Genomic DNA, 24,669 nt, shown 5'->3' on the forward strand with positions numbered 1-24,669 from the left:
AATCCTAGGATTTAGTTGCTAGATACTTGACTTGGAAAATTAATAATGGCTCCAAGGCTCATTTTTGGTAGGATTTATGGAATGGCCTTCCTCTTCTTTGTAACTCTCCATCTTTTCATAACTGGACTTCAATTTTTTGTGCTAAATGCGGATCGTATGTTGTAGATTATTTCTAGTTTGTTGATCCTATGTTAGGCCAAATTATTTGGAAAAACCCATATAGGTTACCAATACCTGATTAGGTCAAAAAAAATTCATTCATACTTGTAAATCAAGGATTTTTTTAGTTTCTAATCTCCCAATTACATTGATCTAGGTCCCACACCAAGAGGGAAAATATTCAGTTAAACTAGGTTACCTAGTTACCAAGAATATAGAAATTGGTTATAAATCATTTTGAGCTTTCAAATTCTGTTGGAATCTAGTAGTCTTACCAAAGGTAGGAAACTTTGCTTGGTTAGCTTTGAAAATAAGAATCTTGAAAGGTGACAAGTTATCAAAATTGAACATTGTTCACAATATGCAATGTGTAATATGTATGGAGAAAGTGGTGAATGTTGACCACCTCTTTTGTTGGAAATGATTGAAATAATCATGAGAAAAGTTGGAACTAGTAAAGAATGTCCTCAATCATTGTTTTTTCATTGATGTCAAACTTGCTACTTGCAGCAATGACAATTGCTTTAGTGATCCAAATGCTATCAATTAGTTGATTGTCAAGGTGGAGGCAATCAATAAGATGTAAGTAGAACACCTAGAGAAAGGTTGAAGTTATGATGTTGTAATGAAATACATGGATCAGCTAAGCCATTGATGAAAAATTTTATTTGATGACATACTATAAGATACAAAGAAGGAGCACACTAAAAAATATCAAAGATTTAAGGTTTTAGCTAAGTCTTTTGTAAAGCTCAAACTAAGTTCATTAGAGAGAAGATGCCGAGTAAACTCCAGATTTTGAGTAAACTTTAGATGTCGAGTAAACTCCAGATGCCAAGTAAATTTCAGATGCCGAGTAAACTCTAGATGCCGAGTAAACTTCAGATGTCGAGTAAACTCCAGATGCTGATTAAACTTCAGATGCCGAGTGACATAGAGAAGAATCAAGTGCCGTGCAGGTATAGGTGCTGAGTAACACAGAGGTGCCGAGCACCAGTAACCCAATAATGCTGAGTTGCTGCATTATTTTGGAAATCAAAGATTCGCTAGATCTAAGCTGACAACATTGTTATCTAGAAATTCATGAATTAAAGGGAAGATAAGAACGATGAGTTGGTGGCATAGAACACCATGTAGAATGTTTTCTTTCAAGGATACAACTGGTCTAGAAGAAAAAAAGATATGGGGTAGATGCATAGTATCCTACCTAATCCATTTTCAAACCCTAAAATTGGAGAGGGAAAATTGAGCGACAAAGGAAAATTAGTTTTCTATTTAAGAAGACACAAGTTAATGAGAAGAGAGAGAGAGAGGTGGTCAAGCATAAAAGCATGAAGTACTAAAGAAGGTGCTAAGGAGAAGAAAGCACAGAAACTCTATTTGGATAGACGACCACAAGGATGACTGCATTGGAAAAATGAGTAAGAAGACTTAAGGAGATGAAGCTTGAGAGGAAGACAAGCAGTCTGAGCTGAAGTGATTGAAGCCAAGCATAAGGATTGAATTGAGAGTGTGATATGAAATCTGCAAAGTATGTTGTACGTTATATAAGATCAAAAGACCATTATTGTTACTTTCTAGCAATTGTAATAGTAAGTTTAAATCCTATGGACTTAGGTTGGTTTAATAACCATAAGATAAATCCTTTAACAGGGTGACATTCCAAGAGAATGTTCTAAAGACCTTCAACCAGGCCCATTCCTAACAGTTTGGTGAAATCCTCTAACAATGTCACATTTAACAATGTGTTGTAAGCCTTTAACAGGGCAGGCCTTTAACAAGGCATCGCTTCAGAAGAGTGAGAATCAAGTAGCATGTTACTGGTGGTTTTTCCCAAATTGGGTTTCCACGTAAATCATTGTGTCATGTGTTGATCTTGAATGTTTTATCTTTGCATGTTGATTTATAGAAACTTGCTTATATGATTGATTTAAGTATTGGATGGATAAAAGATGTAGGGATTCATTAAAAGTAGTAAAAAGGCATTAAAAGGGAATTTTGGACCTTGAATAACTGATTCACCCACCCCCCTCAGTTATTCTAAAGAATTCTAACAATTGGTATCAGAGCCTGACTGTCGATTCAGTTTAAAAGGACTACAAGTAGAAAAGATCAAAATGGAAAAAAGAGAAGTTCCCAAGCTCAACAAAGACAACTTTGCTGCATGGCAAAGATTGATGAAGCTACATCTTGGATCCATAGGAGATTATGCTCAAAATTCAATTGTCACTGAACATGTAGATCCAACAGGTGCTCCTACTACAGAAGACATGAAAAAAAAGCAAGAACACAATCAGACGATGCTAGAAATTGCCTTTGCACTCAGTTATGCAAAATTTGATGATATCGAAGGATGTGACACTGCATTCAAAATGTGGAAAGCCCTATCAGACATCTATGGAGGATATCAGAATGTACAAAGAGCAAAAAGAGAAAGTCTTAGAGGAAAGTTTGATGACATGAAAATGGAAGAAAATGAGAATGCTGCTCAGTATGGTGCAAGAATAAAAGAAGTGGTAAGTGCAATAAGATGCTTGAGTGGTCAACTGGATGAAGATACTATTAATAGTAAGTTCTTAAGAACCTTGCTCCCTATCTATGCTATTAGAGTATTAGCAATACAAGAGCTAAGATGTATACCAGGAAATAATCTAAGTTTTGAAGGTATAATCGGTAGACTCACTGCATTTGAGTTATCTAACTTTGACAACTACAGACCTAAAAATGTTGAATCTCCTTTTAAGGCCAAGTTATCACTGAAAGATGCTGAACAGATGAAATCAAAGAAAGGAAGAAAAATGAAGTATGTATCCAATGACAGTAGCACTGATGAGGAAGATGTGGAACAATTAGAAGCATTGCTTGCTAGAAGATTTCATAGGGGCAAAGGTAAGATGCCTATCATTTGTTTCAATTGCAATGAAGTAGGTCATATTGCTGCAAGGTGTCCACAGAAAAAGGATTCCAAGGAAGGAAAAAAATACAAGTACAGAAGAGATGATGACAAGAGAGATTACAAAGAAAAAGTTAAGAAGTGCTATATTGTTGAAGAAAATTCTGATGACAATGATGATGAAGTTGTTTATGTAGCCATGAAGGACCAATCCGATGAAGAAGAGCCCACAGCACTGGTAACATGTATAAACAAGAATGACAGATGGATCATAGATAGTGGATGCTCACATCACATGACAGGAGACAAAAGTAAGTTTGTTAACTTTACTCAATATGATGGAAATAGTGTTAGATTTAGTAATGATGCTCCATGTCAAATCAAAGGAAAAGGTCATGTCAAATCAAAGGAAAAGGTTCCATTAATCTCACAGAACAAATTTCATGTGGAAATGCATACTATGTTGAACGATTAAACTAAAATTTACTAAGTGTCTCATAGTTAGGCAATATAGGTTGCAAAGTGGAATTTGGAAACAAAACTGCAAAAATCTATGATACTGATGGTAAACTAATAGGAAAAGGAGATCAAATAAAGAGTAATTTGTTTTACCTTGATATGGATGATGTTTCCTGCCTATTTGCAAAATTTGATGATGAATGGTTATGGCATAGAAGATTATGTCATGTCAACTTTGACAATCTAGTCAACATCAGTAAAATGAAGAAAGTCAGAGGTTTACCAAAATTGAAGAAGCCTAATAACATCATGTGCAAACAATGTCAGCTAGGAAAGATGACAAAGTCAAGTTTCAAAAGCAAAAACTATACATCTAAAGTGATACTTGAGTTAGTTCATGCTGACTTATGTGGTCCAATGGAAATACAAAGCTATAGAGGAGATAAATACATAATGCTATTTGTTGATGACTATTCCAGGATAATGACTGTTATTTTTTTAAAACAAAAATCTGAAGCTTTTCAAATGTTTAAGTGGTATGTGGCTAGAGTTGAAAAGGAAACTAGAAAAAGCTTGAAATGCATAAGATCGGATAGAGGTGGTGAATTTACATCAAATGAATTTGAAATATTCTGTAATGACAAAGGAATCAAAAGACAAATGTCAGCTCCTAGAACTCCCCTGCAGAATGGAATTGCTGAGAGAAGAAACAGATATGTGATTGACTGTGCCAGAACATTAATGATGGAAAAGAATGTTTCTCTAAAATACTAGAGAGAAGCTGTAAGTGTAGCTATTCATACACTGAACCAAGTACAAGTCAAGAAAGGTACAAATACAACACCTTTTGAATTATGGTATGGTTACTCACCCAATGTAAAACATTTCAAAGTGTTTGGTTGCAAATGTTTTATTCTTAAAGATACTAGAAATGGAAAATTTGATGCAAAAAGTGATGAAGGCATATTCCTTGGTTATTCCACTAGAAGTAAGGCATATAAGTGCTTGAATACTAACACTAACAAAATTGTGGAAAGTGCAAATGTAAATTTTGATGAGCACACAGAAGTCCAAGCTGAAGTACCAAAGAAAATGGAAGAGTAAAAAACCTTTGTGTATTCTTATGACGGAATGACTGATGATAAGGATGATGTAAATCAAATTGAAACTCAACAAAAAATCTCAGTATCAGCCGAGTCTCAACCAGTGAATGTTGAGTTGCATTTAGAAGTCAAGTTGCAGAATGAAGAAAATGTACAATCTGATTTTGAAAATAGTACACATGATGAAGAACAACCTGATAACGAAGTGCATACTGATCCTAAATCTGAAAGATCAAACATGGAAACAAGGACAAAGCTAAGATTATCAAAATATGTAAAAAGACATCACCTTACTGAAGAGATAATTGAGGACAAAAATGCAAGACCAATGACAAGGAACAAACTAAGACAAGAATCATGTCCGATCAGCAAATCTGAACCCAAGACAGTATATGGTGCACTACCAGATGATGACTAGTATAAAGCTATGGAAGAAGAAATTGATCAAATAAGAAAAAATAAAACCTAGAGTTTGGTTCCCAGACCAACTAACAAGAATGTGATTGGCACGAAATGGGTATTTAGAAATAAACTAGATGAGAATGGTGAGATTACCAGAAAAAAGCTAGACTAGTATGCAAGGGTTATGCTCAAGAAGAAGGAATAGACTATGGAGAAACATTTTCTCCTATTGCTAGAATGGAAGGGGTAAGAACTTTACTTGCATATGCTACCTACAAAGATTTTAAAGTCTATCAGATGGATGTAAAATCTTCTTTCTTAAATGGTATACTAGAAGAAGAAGTCTACATTGAACAAACAAAAGGTTTTGTTGATGAAAACAACAGGGATATGGTGTGTAAGCTGCATAAAGCACTCTATGGTTTGAAACAAGCACCTAGAGCATGGTATGAGAGACTTCACAAGTATCTAGTGCAAATTACATTTGAAAGAACTGATGATAACATAAACACGTACATCAAAGCAAAAGAAGGTAAAGACATTATTGTATCTGAAATATTTGTGGATGATATAGTGTTTGGTGGTAAGGAAGTACTTTGCAAAGGCTTTGCTAACAAAATGAAACATGAATTTGAGATGTCTATGTTTGGAGAAATCAATTTTTTTGTTGGATTGCAAGTACATCAACTCAAACATGGAATATTTGTTACACAATCAAAATACATCAAAAAAATTCTTAAAACATTTGGATTGGAGGAATCCAAACAAGTCAGCACACCAATGGCCACAGGAAATAAGCTATCCAAAAATGATGAGTCAGCTGAAGTCAATCAAACAATGTACAGATCCTTGATTGGAAAACTACAATATGTTGTACATAGTAGACCAGACATAGCATTAGCAGTTGGAATAGTGGCTAGGTTCTCTGCTAATCCCAAAGAAAATCATCTCATAGTAGTAAAAAGAATAATGAGATATCTTAAAGGAACTGATGACTTTGGTCTATACTACAAAAAGAATGGAAAATTTGAGCTCAATGCATATACAGATGCAGACTGGGGAGGAAACATTGATGATAGAAAAAGCACAAGTGGAGGTGCATTATTTCTAGGAAAAAGGCTGGTCACCTCGACTAGCAAGAAACAAATATGTACATCCCAGTCCACTGCAGAGTCAGAATATGTGGTAGCTGCAGTCAATTGCACAAACATTGTATGGCTCACACATCTATTGGAAGGAATGAAAGAAGAGGTAACAAAACTAGTGATATTGTATTGTGACAATACAAGTGCTATAAACATATCCAAAAATCCAGTGATGCATGCAAAAACCAAGCATATTGCAATCAAGTATCATTATGTCAGAGAATTGGTAGAAGACAAACAAGTAAAGTTGGAATGCATTCACACAAAGGAACAAACTGCAGATATGTTTACCAAACTATTGCCCAAGGATGCCTATGAATATCTTAGAGGCAAGTTGGGGGTAATACCCCTAACTCAAGCAGTTTAAGGCAACAAGGAAGCTGCCTTGCATCAAAAGGAATACATAATTGAAATATTAACAGGTTGATGCAAGGATGACAACAGAAGCAAAAACTCCAAATCAGTCACAAGTATGGTGACAGAAGGAGAAAATTAACAAGAAGCCAAAGCTTATATTTTTCATAATAAAGATGCTACATCTTTGGCATTTATGTCAAAGAGGGAGAAATATGCAGAAAACTGACCAATACAAAGAAGAGGGAGATATATATGAAAGAGGGAGATATGTAAGATCAGTAGTAAAAATACAACAAGACAATGTATACAATCTTAGTGGTAACTGAATTGATTACTTGATCAGTTTGTTTTGCCATCAATGCCAAAGAGGGAGATTGTTGGAAATGATTGAAATAATCATGAGAAAAGTTGGAATGGGTAAAGAATGTCCTCAATCATTGTTTTGTCATTGATGTCAAACTTGCTACTTGCAAGAATGACAATTGCTTTCGTGATCCAAATACTATCAATTAGTTGATTGTCAAGGTGGAGACAATCAATAATATGTAACTAGAACACCTAGAGAAAGATTGAAGTTATGATGTTGTAATGAAGTACAAGGATCAGCTAAGCCATTGATGAAAATTTTTATTTGATGACATACTATAAGATACAAAGAATGAGCACACTGAAACATATCAAAGATTTAAGGTTTTAGCTAAGTCTTTTGTAAAGCTCAAACTAAGTTCATTAGAGACAAGATGCCGAGTAAACTTCAGATGCTGAGTAAACTCTAGATGCCAAGTAAACTTCAGATCCCGAGTAAACTCCAGATGCTGAGTAAACTTTAGATGCCGAGTAAACTTCAGATGCCGAGTAAACTCCAGATGCCGAGTAAACTTTAGATGCCAAGTGACATAGAGAAAAATCAAGTGCCAAGCAGAATCGAGTGCCAAGCAGTATCAAGTGCCAAGTAGGTATAGGTGCTGAGTAACACAGAGGTGCTGAGCACTAGTAACCCAATAATGCTGAGTTGCTGCATTATTTTGAAATCGAAGATTCACCAAATCTAAGCCGACAAGGTTGTTATCTAGAAATTTGTGAATTAAAAGGAAGATAAGAACGATGAGCTGGTGGCATAGAACACCATGTAGAACATTTTTCTTTCAAGGATACAACTGGCAAAGTTTCTAGAAGAAAAAAAGATATGGGGTAGATGCATAGTATCGTACCTAATCCATTTTGAAACCCTAAAATTGGAGAGGGAAAATTGAGCAGCAAAGGCAAATCTGTTTTCTATTTAAGAAGACACAAGTTAATGAGAAAGAGAGAGAGAGAGGTGGTCAAGCATAAAAGCATAAAGTACTAAAGAAGGTGCTAAGGAGAAGAAAGCACAGAAACTTTGTTTGGATAGACGACCACAAGGATGATTGCATTGGCAAAATGAGTAAGAAGACTCAAGGAGATGAAGCTTGAGAGGAAGACAAGTAGTTTGAGCTGAAGTAATTGAAGCCAAGCATAAGGATTGAACTAAGAGTGTGATCTGAAATCTGCAAAGTATGTTGTAAGTTATATCAGATCAAAAGACCATTATTGTTACTTTCTAGCAATTGTAACAGTAAGTTTAAATCCTATGGACTTAGGTTGGTTTAATAACCATAAGATAAATCCTTTAACAGGGTGACATTCCAAGAGAATGTTCTAAAGACCTTTAACCAGGCCCATTCCTAACAGTTTGGTGAAATCCTCTAACAAGGTCACATTTAACAGTGTGTTGTAAGCCTTTAAAAGGGTAGGCCTTTAACAGGGCATCACTTCAGAAGAGTGAGAATCAAGTAGCATGTTACTGGTGGTTTTTCCCAAATTGGGTTTCCACGTAAATCATTGTGTCATGTGTTGATCTTGAATGTTTTATCTTTGCATGTTGATTTACAATAACTTTCTTATATGATTGATTTAAGTATTGGATAGATAAAAGGTGTAGGGATTCATTAAAAGTAGTAAAAAGGCATTAAAAGGGAATTTTGGACATTGAATAACTGATTCAACTCCCCCCCCTCTCAGTTATTCTAAAGAATTCTAACACTCTTTGTCCAATGCAAATTGGTACATCAATGTTGGATCTTCATTCTTCAAAAATGAAATTATAGTATGCCCATTCGTAACAACTTATGGGACTTGTTTCATGATTGGCCATCCCTAATCAACCATTCTTTTTATTCCTATATCTAGAAGTGTGTCCTAGAAATAATTATTTGGGCTATTTGTTGGGAAAGGAATAAAAGGATTTTTAGAAATCAACCCTCGACATTTGAATCTATATTGTTAGCATTGGAAGTAGCAGTTGGAGAAGTTGTTCTTGCCTATGTTAGACAAACTTCTGAACACCTTATTGTCATAGGTTGGGATATTTCTTTGGCTAATAGATGGGAATCTTCACCCTCTCCATCTTGTTGGGACTAAAAATTGCATGGTCAATTTTGAGAACCATTGAAAAAATCAAACCCTTAAATGCTTTTAAATGAGATTGTACCTGGTTGTCAGTCTGAGGCCTAAGAGGTGTTTAATGTTTCTAACACCTTTCATTTAGTGCATCTTTGTGTTCTATGAAGTTAAAATGACATTTCAAACCATTCTGTGAAGTCCCATTTTGAGCTAGTGTCAAAATTTGCAATTCTGCCCGTGTCAAATAGCGATCAGAGGCCTAGTTTGCATTTTAATATCTTTTACCTAGAAATGTGTCATGACCCACCACTTTGAGGATGTCTAGTGTCCATAATAGAGAATCTATGTTTCAATTTTCCAGTCATTTCAAATCCATTTGACTAGGTTTCAAACCCCTCAAAGTTGTTCTTTTAATGTTTTGTACATTTGTGTAGTTGTTCACAATTATGGGAAGCCCTGTTCGACCAATCATATTTTTGACCCAATTGACCCAAATGAAGAAATTCTTTTTGCATTTTTTTCCAGGGGTCAAACACTTCATATTTTCAAGTTTTGAGGTCATAACGAATCCATTTGATCAATTTGCTAACATGATTAAAAACCCAGTTTGCATTGTTTGTTGCGGCTAAGGTATCCAGATTGATCCATACCCTTGTTCGGAACATTCTAACTTTGGTCCTCTAATTGGTGAGCCTAAATGGATTGTATTATTGTGTTGTCTCCTAAAAATCCTTGAAGTATGCCAGTTCTTAAGTCATGAAAAATCCATCTGCATACTTTCATATGTCTGTACATTTGTCAAAAATCACTTTTTGACACTTTTCCCAGTTAAAATTTCCAAGTGCATGTTTTCGGAAATTCGCCAAATGTGCCCTGTGATTCGTCATGAGCCCAAAACATGGAATTATTTTCTCTCCATGGCAAAGAACCTATATCCAGGTTTTTAGAAGCCCAAGTGATCAATAACCCCAATTTATAATGGAGAACCCGAGCCTAGTTTATGTTTTTTAACATTGTTTTCTTTTAGGGTAATTGAAGTATGGATGTTCGGCAATTAAAATCTTTTTACTAGAAAATCGTCACAGGCTAAGAATTTGCAGTGTGATAGAGTGTGCAGGATTGAACACTCATGCCGATTTTTGTGGATTGGTTACTTGGTTGACTCAATTTTTAATGCCAACTCGCAGGCCTCCAGACATAAATTCACAATGTGTAGAATTGGTTAAAAGAAGTTGGCTGAAAATATGTACAAGATTGTTGAACTTGCACAAGGATCAAACACCTCCATATTTGATTGAAGTTTTGAGCCATCATAGCCAACAATAGCATAGTAGTCAAAGCCACACATTAATATCATTATTTTTAGAAGTGGGAAATGTTTTGAATGAATGCCAAGTTTGAAGCAGCACCAAATAAAATAGAGCACATGCACAGGTCAAAGGAAGAAGTTGTATAACATACCATAGGTAAAAAGAGCCCACGTGTGACAACGAAAAGAATAGCAAGCTGATGCCATTAGAGACAGTCACACCGAGTAAAGAGGAATCTATCTTAGAAAAGTTATGCAATCGGTTGGAAGTAGCATGAAAATGTGAATTAGATCATGCTAAGCAATGGAGGAGTTGTTTTAGAGAACCCATGGTTAATGTGAACTGAATCTGCATAGTGGAAAGGCTGAAACATAATAAATAAGCTCATGCATTCATTGAAGAGAAGCTCAGTCAAAACCGTTTGCAAGTAAAAGTTGTTCACAAGGAGAAAGTGCAGATTGAAAGGCAGTCAAAGTCATGGAAAGGCAAATAAGAGCTCACGGCTAAGAAAAATCCATAGAGCATCATTTAAAAAGGCTCAAGCCATAGCCTGTAGTCCATTCATGCATATAAAAGCCACTAGCATATTTTTTTTAAAAAGACTCATGCCCGTGATAGAGCAAAGGTAATGAGCATCAAAAGGAAAATATACCAATAATTAAAAGACCAAGTTACAGTTACAGGTGAATTCCAACAATGCAAACTACAGGGAAGCATTGATTCCAAATATCCCATATTGGTTATGCGGCAAGTCTTTTAAATCTTTAAATACCATAGCCCACACAAAGTAGGTTGTCTATAAGACATGAGCTCTTTTGTGAAAGCCAATGCATGTGGAGGTGGGTCCATCCTATGCTCAGCCAAAGGTGACATCACCATGACGAGGGCATTGTTTTGAACGAAAAAGAAACTGTGATGATGTGGCAAAATGCGCGAGATTGTGCCACGTGTCCAGATCGGACGGTGGGCGCAATCCCACATTTCTAAGTTGTGCGGAGGATAAATAATGCGAGAATGTGGGAAGCTACCACGTGGTAGTAGGTCCTGCATGTGTGATGTGGCAAATGTGCAAAGGGCAAGCGAATCAAAATGTGCCACGTGGCATGGGTCAACAGAGCTTTGACCTCAAAATTGAAGGGTTGGATAAAAATAAAATAATTTTAAATTTTCATTTTAAAATTGTTTTCAAAACTGTGGCGTTCAGAATTTTATTTAAATAAAAGAGGGGGTTAATTCTAAAGTTTTAACTTTAGATAAATTTAAAATTTTAAAATTTTAAATTTAAAAGTTGCAGATTTGAACTTTTATAGCTAGAGAATATTTTTTCAAATCGGCTTTTTTGGCATTTCCGGAAGGCAAAGTATGCCTTATCATATACCGCCGAAATCATGGAAGTCTAAATTTTCCAATTCTGAGGTTAATTTTTGCACAGGAATGTATCTATTCAAGCTACACATGGTTTTCTCCCAGGTTTCCAACTTGCAAGCGATTTCAAGTGAGAAGGTTCAGAATTGGTTTTTGGCAAGGTAATGACTTGAATATGCATAAAAGATGGTAAAAATGTAGTTGGGGTTGAATTGGTTACATTAAAATCAGTAAAAATTCACAATTTCACCATAATTGCATACGGTTTCAAATCTTTTAGATGCAAAAGGATTTCATCATTAGGCAGAGATATTTCAAAGTAGTTAGAGTGTAATGATGAAATAGAAGATCATATCAATGGTAGAAAGAAGAGAGAAATGATTCAGTTGCACAAGATTGAATTCCTAGTGGATAGATGTCGGTTTTAGTTTCAATCTGGGAATTCATCTCCTTGCTATATTATTCTTTCTTGCTTCCATTTGAAGGGTTCCAATTTTTTGGGAGGTTCTAGTTCCTTAAAAAAAAAATTAGCTCATGACTGTGATACCAGATTTTGGATCCAGTTCTTGATGCATTTCCAATACTGAGACACCATTTTCTTTCAGCAATTTCTTCTCATGTGAACAGTAGTAGTGCAGATAATACAAATAGTTATGAGATATTAGGTTGTTTCATGTTTTAATTTTATGCATCTGAATGTATAGTTTCAAGGAAATGAATACATATGAGCAACAATTTCACTAGTTTTGTTTTGGTGCTTGTCTCATGTCTCAGCAATTTGTAAGTCTTATGTGGTTTTGGAAAAAAGATTTGAGACCCATTTGCATCCCTTTCAGGTTGTATGTTTGATGTATTTTGCTATTGGACCAAAGGGCCAAGTAAATGCTTGATATGTTTAAACAAGGTTATTGGTTGTTTGAGAACGATATTTTATGAGAATGAGACTTGAATGAACACTGATGTCTGAATCACAAGGTGGTTGGATAGATCCGATGTCTGGGTATATGAAATACATCTTGATGTCACAGATGTATGTTTTGAATTCATGGAATTGTCCAATGGATTAGGCACTGATCAGTTATAGGATCACTGGTTATACTGTTGCATTTTTGAGGTTTTGTTAAATCAACATCGTTAATCAAATGAATTTCCCTTTCATGTTGAAGAGCTATAAACAGAATGCCCTCACTCAGCTTATGAATTTCATTGCTTTACATCTAGCTACTGCAGATATATGTTATTTCATAAGTTATTAGGAGAAATAAGGGTTTCTATCTGCTTTGTATTAGATTCAGTGTATGCTTTGACAACTGGTACCATATAAAGAATCTACAGGTCTACCCACCTAGGTTTTGCAGAGCCTGAAGTAGAAGAAGGGTCATGCCTTATAGTTGGCCTGGTGTCTGAATGGATGTGTTGATAATGGGAGTTAGCTACCCCTAGATGTGTCATATTCTCATCAGGGTAATTGGAAATGGGTAACGTTTTCAAACACCAACACATCTTACCAACTAATTACTTTGGGAGGTCCTTCTTAGAAGATCAACAAAAAGATGGTTAAATGGATTCCCCTTGCTCGAGGAATTTGTAAGTTAAATTTTGATGGCTACTCGAGAGGCAATCCTAGCGATTCAAGAGCTGGTGTGTGCATAAGAGATCATAATGGACATGTATTGGGTGTGTTGGTTCATAAATTACCAATTGGTACTAATAATAAAGCTGAAGCCATGGCACTATTGCTTGGTTTATAATTGGCATCTTGATTAAGCATTACTAATATTCACATTGAGGGGGATTCTTCACTAGTTATTAATTCCTATGTCAAGAAAAATTCTTAGAATTGGAAATTTGGCTATATTCTAGAAACAGTTTGGGAAATGATTGATATATTTGAAACAATGTCCTTCTCTCATACCCTTTGGGAGGGAAACTGAGTTGTAGATAAGTTATCTTACATTGGTTGTGAATTGAAGGACACTGAGGTAATTTTTAGATTTTATTCCTACTAATTTTACTTCTTTATTTTCCTTAATCCAGAAAGAGCAAATTTTTTAAGTGCTAGATTGCTCCATCTATCACTTTTGCTAAGTTAGAAGTCTAGGAGATCCTAAGGTTTATCATTTGTTGAGTGTGCTAGCTGAACTACCTATTGCTGGATGAATTACTTAGTTTGGTGGATTGGATATTGACCTCATGTAATATTGACTAAACATGGTCAATTTTAGTCGAGCTTGGTCATGTGAATTGGTAGTTTTGATCGAACATGGTCAAGTTCATTTATTTCTATGGTTCTCTATCCAAAAGCGGATTGAACATCTACTGAGTTACTTGGCTCATGCAGATTTGACCAAGTTTGCTTGGGTACATTGCTGATTGAGTGTGGTTGGGTTATTTATCTACCGAGTTATGACTCATGCATACTTGATCGAGTGCGGTCGGCTTCTTCATCTACCGAGTTATGACTCATGTAGACTTGACTAAGTGTGGTCAATTTCTTCATCTACTGAGTTACTTGACTCATGTAGACTTGACCGAGTGTGGTTGGGTACATTGTTGACCAAGTGTGGTTGGGTCTAATGCTTACTAAGTTACTCAGTTTATAGTTCACCATAGATCTTTCTGCATTGGTGAGCGAGTTCACTCGGGTTTGACTGACCACCATGAACTATGTGGTGTTGCCTAAGTGTGAAGGGGGGTAGTGCTTACCAAGCCAATCGGTCAATGAAGGATGTAATGCTTGAGTTTTCATATTTCATGAGTACAAAATATTAATTGGAAGTTCATTTCAATGTTTAAGAAGGGTGGTATAGATTTGTCATATTTAATTTGGCACAAGTTAATTCAAGATTTAATAGTAGATTTGGAGTATTTTGAGTTGCATGTTGAGAACTTATGTACATTATGTGGATGAATTAGGATGATTTAGTTCACCTCATGGCACTCGAAAGGTCCTTAATTGAGCTAGCTTCTCTATAAGGTGGGGAAAGGTGCCTCTGGTTCTTTATTAATTACTATCATCATGAAACTAGTTAAATATGTGGATTTGTTATTGTGTATTTGTATATATTTAGAGGTCATGGAGTTTTAGGATAGTATGTGTAGCTTCTTCAGAGTGTTCATCTCGGTATGTAATTTTTATCTCCCACGGTTCAAAAATGTGCCTACAATTGAGTCAAGGGAAATTTTGAATATCAATTGTGAAATTTGTATGCTTTGTTTCAAAGAAATTTTGGGTTCTCCAACTTTGTGCTCATTGCAGCAACATCTCTTCCCCCCTACACACATTTTATCTCATTTCTTCACATATGCCACTGACATCCTCCGAGATTTGACTTTGGTGGACCATATTGTAGAAAAACTTGGTTTTGGTATGCTCCTTGGAATGGAAGGTATTCCTAGTACTCTATGTGAGTATGTATTAATTATGGGAGGGCTACCCTATGCTGGGATAAGTGGTTTTCTGCACAACATGTGTAATTTAGACTTCCAAAATTTTGTGTTCTCCTTTTCTAAAGCTTTGGGTGGAGGTGATTTAAGTGAATTTGACCATCTAATATGGTGTGATAGACCTACCCTATCACCTTAGGCTTGTGTGCAACTACAAGCTAAGGCTAGTGCAGTAGATGCACTTATTATGCATGACCATGAACTATTGGTGCAATTTGGTTTGGTGGGGTCTTCATCTTAACATCCTCTAAATATCATGTAGATTGATCATCCCTTGAATTGGTTGAACATTTTGGTTGATAGTGAACCCTCTCAAATGGAGTGGGAACCATACTGACAGTTTCCACTTTTGTTCAACTGGATTTTTGGAGAGCATCATACTGGATTTAACATGATGTTGGTATTGTTGTGTTGGTTCTGTAACATTTTTTATACCATTTTGAGGTTATGCCTATCAGATTTAAATTTTTTATTCTTCATAGCTCAGTTCTTCGTGTTAATCTGCATTAGCCACAAATGTATTTTTTAGCAAAGGATATCAATTTTGTGGTAATATTCAGCGATGTATCAGTTTACTTCTATAATTTGGATAAAGACTGAAGGGTTTCTTGTTGTGTTCTTCCCTTCACGAGCCCTTGAACCATCCTTATATATATATATATATATATATATATATATATATATATATATATATATATATATATATATATATATATATATATATATATATATATATATATATATATATATATATATATATATATATATATATATATATATATATATATATATATATATATATATATATATATATATATATATATATATATATATATATATAGGTAGCTTGCCACCTTTCACCTATATATATATTTTCATTACAAAATTTAAGAAATTTAATCTCATTAATGTTTGGTTTGTTAGGTAACTTCATTTAAAAGAATTCACAAAAATTCATTTAGTTGTGTTAAATTATGGTGTCTGCACATGAGTGTGGCATGGTCTTGAAATAGGCATTTTGAAATAATATGGGTATACAAATAAATTATATATTCAAAAATTAGATTCTAGGCATTACAATTTCCTAGTTTGGACTAGATTTTGAAGAGATATTGATCAATTCTGATAGGTTTTAGAATTTTTTTAGACATCATTTTTGGTTTTTAGAGAGTGTTGGACATCACTTTTTGATTGACATAGTTATGAACTAGTTTGGATGTATGATAGTTAGTTTTTTAGACTTATTTGTAAAAACAAATAACAGGACACAATCAGTAGTCGTAAAAAATTCAACTAAAGTTAAAACAACTCAAAGGGATGGATGACTCTCGACCTTTGATTTTGAAAGTTGTTGAATCAAAAAAGAAACTTTTTATCCCTATAACTAAAAATGGTAGAGGCATCAAAATCTTTATGTCACATCTTATGTGTATACATTCACTTCACATAGTTGTGTCACCCTACTAGAGGGTGCCCACGTTTTTGGTGTATTCCAAGAGCTCAATAACATATATGTTCAAAGATTACAATTTATGCAAGGGGAAATGACATATACCACCTTCTAATTTCTAGGTACATGCCTATGCTAAGGATCTATAGGAGAGATTCTCCCCACTCCTCATACAAATATTATGTTCCCTTTAGGAGATGACCTAGGCAACAACTAACTACAAAATTTTAATTGGATTCTCTTCACATTAATTTCTAGTGTCCTCACAAGAGATGTTAAGGCTAATAGGTACACTGACACCTAAAATGCACACACTTTACTAGAAAGACTAGGGGTGACGCCATCTAGTGTAATAGAAAAAGCCTCCTCTTGATATGCAATCAAGAGGAAAAAATTAACATGGCTTTGGAGTCTTTCACTCAACAAATATTCTCTATTATAGTGAGTTGGAAATATCAACATTAGCTAAGTGCTCACTTAGGTCATTCCCAGAGGTTGGATTGCTCTGGTTTGGATAACCTTCTAAAGGTTGACTAAGACTTGGTTTGGATACAAGGGTCTAGGTTTCTAATTTTCCCAAAAGTAAAAGAACATAATCCTATACCTTTTCACCTAACCCAAATACATAGTACACATTCATCATCGAGCTAGCTTATCAATCCCAACATGTCTTATTCAAGGCTTTTGATTTTTCCAAAGGGAGAAAACCATAATATTTTCATTAAAATATTCATTAGGGAGAACCCCTACCTTCATTTCCTCCCTCGAGTACCATCTTCCAAAGTCATCTAGGTTTCTAATTTACCCTTCGGCATCACTTCCAAATAGAAAAGAGCATAATTTGCTATTCCTTTATCTAGAGCCCTTCAAAGTTCAGAAGGCATATTTAAACTATGGGGATTGAAGGTTTTTAATTTCTTTGACAAGTGTGTTGCAACCAAACTATTAGCAAGTATTTTGTGTTCATTTAAAGGTATCTTTGACAATTGTCTTACAAACCATTGTTATGTTGTTCCAGAAATCATAAATCATGAAATAAATTCTTCAAAAAGAGAGGTTACAATAGAAATAACAATGAAAAATTGTAAGGAATGCAAAATTTTGGATACTCTATTGTCAAGTCCTGCATGAGACTTTTCACCAAGTCATGCAAGTAAATGCTTTGTGTCACGTGAGAGAATGTCATCTCCATATGAGCATATATAGTTCTATGTGAGAAGGTACAAAGGATGGCATGAGGAATTAGAATTATCATGTGAGAAATGGAATTCCTACATGACATCTTGCTATATTGTATGGAACATAATCCAAAATGTTGAAAATGAAGATAGATGAGGCCAGAAAATTGATTTTTCTACCCCATCATGGGTTCCAGAAATGGGAGTGTTAAAAATGGGCCTCTGATTCAACCACACACTTCAACATGATCAATATTTTTTGTTTACATCCTAGAAGGAACATAAGATTATTCATTTGGCATGTGTGCACAAGGCAATATGTTACCTTCTAACTAGATGGGGTTTTACTATGCACTCTCAAAATCAAGAGTTCACTAACAAGATCATACTAGAACAAATGATTTAAATGAATTCAAATGTTGAGTTTTTTTATGTGAAGATATGAATTAGTCTAAATGATATGCAGATTAGTCTAAGAAAAAGATAAGTAAATTAATCCAAATGGATGCATTGTAATCTATATGATAAAGTATGTAAAACAATGAAGTTGTGAATACAAAAAATTTGAGTGCTTAATCTAATAGTGGTTTGATACTCTTGAATTATATTCATCAAACAAGAGATCAATGGTCTCTTTTATAGAACCTTGGACCTATTAGAATTAACCTCAAACATAAATAATAGTTACATGCAAATATAATCAATACCAAAAAATAATAGATCACATAGAAAAGAACATAAGACACCAAGATTTAACATGGCTCACCCAAACCCTGGGCTATGTCCACCAAATAGCAAGTCCAATATTATTATGTTCTAGTGATTACAACCTAATTACAATCCATAATCTCTTATAGTTCAATATTGTTGCAAGAAGCAATCTTCGCATCACATCTTATGAAACAATCCCTAGCCCTAAGCCCTTTTATACAAGTATTTTTTTTACTTTATGGTTAAAACTGGTTACAACATGTCGACCATAAATTGGTGAATATAAGTAATAGCCAATTGGAAAATATTAGCCATTAGAAAATAGTAGCCCACCATTGGCATATAGTACAATACTTCCCTGATCATTCACCATAAACTAACAATCTCCCAGTTGTGGACTAATCAGACTCCACACTAGACAATAATCTCCCACTTAGAGACTAATCTTGTAGCAATACCACTACCACATGGGGCTCCCACTAGATCAAACCACCCTAGACTATAATATTCTTTTATTCCTGTTTAGTCTAGAAGACCAACTAAAGCTAAAGAGCAATTCAACTTCTCCCTTGTCACTACATTTGTAAACATATGTATTGGATTTTTGTATGTATGTATCTTGTCCAACTTTAACTAACCATCATCCAAAATTGGTCAAATAAAATGGTACCACACTATTATATGTTTGGTCTTTGAATCTAGAGTAGAATTCTTTGCAAGATAAATGACACTCTGACTATTTGTAAATAAATAATTATCCCTCTGAGGGTGTCCCAATTCTTCCAAGAAGAACTGAAGCCATATCATCTCCTTGGCTACCTCTATAGCAACAACATACTAGGCCTTTGTAGTGGATAAAGCATTAACCTTCTATACCCTAGAAACCCAACTCGCTGCTAGCCCACCAACAACAAATACATACATGTAGTACTCCACATATTATTAATATCCCTTGCCAAATCTGATTCAACATAGCCCAATAAATTAGTAGTAGAGCTCCCAAAAGTGTAAACACTTACTTGAGGTTCCTCTCAAATATTTGAGAATCCATTTAACTACTTCCTAATGCTCAAGCCCTGGATGACTTATATACCTGCTAGCAACTCTCACTACATGTGCAATATCTTGCCTAGTACATACCATAGCATACATCAAGCTTCCTATAGCTGAAGCATAAGGTACCTTAGACATCTTGTCATCCTCTTCTTATGTCATGGGACAAATCTCCTTAGTCAACTTCAAATGACTAGGTAATGGTGTGCTAATAGCTTTATCATTCTACATAGAGAAACATTGCAACATCTTCTCAATATAATTAGCTTGAGATAATGTCAATTTCTTGTTCTTCCTATCTCTGCAAATCTTCATCCCAAGGATTTGTTTTGTTGCCTGCAAATCCTTCATAGAAAATGCATGTCCTAGTTGGTGTTTCAACCCCTTAATATGATCCATATTAGACTCAATTACAAGCTTCATCTGAGGGTAAACCCCCCAATAACGAGTTCAACTTTTTGACCAATTTTGACATTGAAATCAATATTTTTGAAATAAAGCTCACATTCGAGTGACTATATCTCTAAAACTATAAATAATTTCAAGATGATGTAAACTAGTGATTTCTAGTACTCTATTCCTAATTTGTAACCATATTTTTTAATTTTTTAAAAAAATTTATTTTGGTCAAATTTTTCATCTCCCCCAAAAAGTGGTACATATGAATTTGATTCAATTTGGTTGAATATTGTATAGTTTATGAAGTTTTGAAGTGAGATCAATCATAATTTAGACATACATTCATTTTGACATAGATAACTTGAACTCAATTCATCATAAATCTAATTTTCATTTTTTTAATGGAAAGCTATCTCATCAACCTATTTCCTAGATATTTTTCAAATTTTATTTTACCTAATTTACAAATTTTCCCGAAGTGTTGAAGTCAGTTGATGTCCAATCATTAGTGAACCTGTAATGAGTTAAACTCATATTTGGAAGTCTTCATGAATATAATATGTATTACAATTATAGTCATTGCAAAGCTTGCTTTGAGCAAAACAAATTGGCATTTTTTATTTTATAGTAGGAGATCATTCAATCTCAATTTTGGGTGTCAAAAAAACCAATTTCAATTTTTTAAAAGAAAAGAGCACCAAAATTTTCTTCAATCTACACACTAAGTTCTCCTTACCCTTGACCTCATAGTTCTTGCATGCTCCATTATAGTCTTGTTCATGCATTCAGCCGCTCTATTTTCTTGTGGAGTCCTTGGAACAATTCTCTGTCTACGAATACCATTAGTGGAGCATTAATCTTCAAATTCATGACTAAAATAATCACCACCATTATCAAATCTAAGAAAATTTAATTTATTTTTAGTCTCATTTTGAGCCAAACATTTCCATTTCTTAAAAGTTTGAAATACATCAGATTTCCATCTAAGGAAATAAACCCATACTTTCTAGTTGCATCATCAATAAATGTAACATAATAATAAAAGCTACCAAGGGAAGATACTTGAGATGGTCCCCATACATCTGTATGCACAAGCTCTAATTTCCTACTTTTATTCTCCTCCCCAGTCTTCACAAAACTCACTCTCTTTTGTTTTCCATACACACAACTTTCACAGAAATCCATAATAACACATTTCAGAATTGGTAAAACTTTCCTTGAATGAAGTACTTTCATACCTTTCTCACTCATGTGCTCAAGTCTATTATACCACAATGTTGTATTAGAATCTACAACAATTATTTGTTCTCCCTACTCAACTGCAACAACTATTCTTGAACATTTAATTTTCTCTGAAATAATCAAAGTAGAAGGAATAATATGACCTATACAAAGATATAAGGTGCCTACTTTCACACCTTTTTCTACTAAAAGGGAACCTTTTGAAACCTTCAAATTTTTATCATTAAAAATAACTACATAACCCTCATCACTGAGTTGCCATGCTAAAATTAAATTCTTACTCAGTCTTGGAACATGTCTTACCTCATGTAGTAGTCAATGATTCCCATTCAGCAACTTAATCTGAACTTTTCTCTCCAACAATCTTATAAGGTTCATTATTGCTTCAACAAACAAGTCCAAAATCCCTTGAGACATAATCAAGGAAATAACCTCTGTGAGGTGTAGCATGAAATGAAGCACCATAATCTAAAACCCATAAATCATGAACACTTTCTAAAGATAGAAGAAAAGCATCCTCTTAAGATTTGTTACTGACCACATTTGTCTTCTTGTCTCCATTTGGTTTATCTCCTTCATTTTTCTTTTGAGTTCAACAATCTTTCTTTTTATACCATGTTTTACCACAGTACTAACATTTATTTGGTCCTCTCGATTGAGACCTCCTCCCCTTTGAATTTCCTCTTGATTTTCCATGATTTCTAGAATTACTTCCTCTCTCATTCATTCTAGCTTGACTTTGTGGGTTGAAAGCACTTCCTGATGTAGATCCACCTGAAGTTTTCCTATGAGTTTTTTCACTCAAAATAACATCAATCACATCATCATATTTTAAGATACTAGGTCCAGAAATAGAATTACTCATAGCCATTACCAAGCCATTCCAACATAGGAAAATAACACAAAATCAAGAGAGCCCTAATTTCTTCATCAAAATTAATACCCATAGAAGATAACTGACTAGTAACAATATTAAACTCATTTAAATGATCAACAAAAATTCCATCTTCTATCATTTCCATATTAAATAAATGCTTCATGAGAAATACCTTGTTTGAAGTAGAGGGCTTTTCATACAATTTTTTTACGGTTTCCATCAACTCTTCTGTTGTCTTTGCTATTGTAATACTAAATGCCACCAATGGTGCTAGGCATAATCGAATGTTTCCAAGTGCCCTTGTGTCCAAAAGATCCCAGTTGTCATTTGTCATAGATCCCTGATTCTTGGTTTTTATTTCCAACGAATTTCATAAATCCTTCTACTAAAGATAGTCCTCCATTTGCATTTTCCATAACTAAAATTTTTACCCATTAAACTTGTCAACCCTCAACTTACCCTCATTTTCCATCACTCCCACTTAATTGTGAGACTCCCACTCAATAGTGAGACCTTCCTACAAAGAATCACCAAAGGTAAAAAATGACTACGGTTTGGCTAAAAGAAATTACAATAGTCTAGCTCTAATACCACTTGTTAGGGTTAACCTCAAACAAAAATAAAAATTACATGCAAATGCAACCAATACCAGAAGATAAAATATCACATAGAAAAGAACATAAGACACCAAGATTTAATGTGGTTCACACAAACCTTGGGCTATGTCCACCAAAAAAAAAGTTCAATATTATTACGATCTAATGATTACAACCTAATTACAATATGTAATCCCTTACAGCTTAATATCACTGCAAGAAGCAATTTTTGCATCACACCTTATGAAACAACCCTAACCCTAAGCCCTTTTATACAAGCATTTTTGCCACTTTAGGGTTAAAACTACTTACAACATGTCAACCATAAATTGGTGAATATAAGCAATAGCCAATTGAAAAATATTAACCATTGGCAAATAGTAGCCCACCATTTATGAAGTGTGTAAAATACTTCCTTGATCAGTCCCACAAAGTAACATGAGCCAATCAATAGTCAAGATTAAACCGAATGCACGGTTCAAATTAGAGTAAAAATTGAAACTTCCAATTTTTATGGATTTTAATGAGATGAATTAGGAAGGAAAATTGATCCATTCAATTATGACCTAATAATATAGTATTCTAATTAATTAAATGACTAGTTTCAACAACTATGGTGAGGATATTTCATTAAATCAATATATTTAATTCTATTTTCATGTGTATTAGCTAAACGGGGTGAATTTTAATTTAGTTGAAGTGTTGGGACTTGCAATTAAAATTTGAAGAGACAGTTAATTTAGCTAGTTTAGATCTATATTTTGGAATTAAATAAAGTATGTGATTAATACAGATTAGGGGTTTTCTACATTTGACATTTAGGTCAAGTAAATAAAATAAGATTCAAAAATGCCTAGTACAATAGGACTTAATTAATCAAAAAATTGATGTTGTAAGATGGATGCACCAAAATTGGCTCAGAATGCCAATGTACAAACTTATGTGTATTACTGATATTAGATTTGACAATTTATTACAGTGAATATTAGATTTAGTTTATAGTAATGTTGAGATAAGGGTTAATGGTGAAGTTATCAGATATGGTTAATGATTGAAGTGTTAAAGTTTTAATAGATTTGGATCCACCCCCTACCTCTCAGTATCTCATCTTCCCATTAGATTTTTGATGGGTTCTTGATTTGGAGGCAGTTAATATTGTTGGGAACACAACATGTCTAGTTAACCGCGTGACAAATGATAGCCGGGCCCGAGGGCCCTCCGCCCCACTGTTCGTTCCTGGGGTATCATATTACGTATAGATTAGTTGATTGCCCCATGGCGGTGCCTTACCTTATAATAGTAGGGGTAGGGCTCGAATTCTATCCTAACGGGTGTGGGTTCCCTACCAAAACTAGAGTGATCATAAGAAAGAAGAAGTCAATTAGTGATGTTCTTGATAGGGAAGATATTAAAGAAGTTGTTAGTAGAATTAAAGAGCTCATTAAAGACTTGGTCAAGGAATTTGCATTAATTTTAGTTCACTAGTAGTTCTGGCCTCCTAGTGTCTTGTGTTAGTTTTCTTTTCTTTCTTTTTTCTAGTTTCAGTGACCTCATTTTAATTTTTTTGTTGGATTTTGTAGTAAGTGTGTTTCTTCTATTAGGCACTCTTTTGTTTGGGGTTGAATTTTTCTATCTAATCTATTAACTCTTAGGGTTTTCAATATCCTATAGAAAACCTATGTTAACCCTTAATAAATAAATAAATAAATAAAATTTGATGGAAGTGTCAAAAAAATGGTTATCACTCTCTTTGAGGTTTGTGACAAGTCACATATTTTGTGCGGTAGATTTTTAGACTACTAATTATATAGGGCATCATTAAGGTCAATCTTTTGGTGCAATAGAAACTGTACTTACAAAAGGTGTTACCAAATCTTTCTCACATGTTTGATTCCCCTTAGGTATTTTTTAGGGGAAAATTTTTGAAAAAATGGTGAATACTCCAATTGGGGCTCGCAACAAGGCACTAATCAAGTCTAGTAAGTTCTATGAGTCTAGTAGCTATATCAGGTATTGTCAAGGTCAATACTTTGGTGCAATGACAACCAAACTTGCAACAATATTTTATATGACCATTCCTCAATAACCAAGCACCATGA

Source organism: Cupressus sempervirens, chromosome 2, assembly GCF_028749045.1.
Source record: "Cupressus sempervirens isolate cs-2001-9-10 chromosome 2, ASM2874904v1, whole genome shotgun sequence".
NCBI lineage: Eukaryota > Viridiplantae > Streptophyta > Pinopsida > Cupressales > Cupressaceae > Cupressus > Cupressus sempervirens.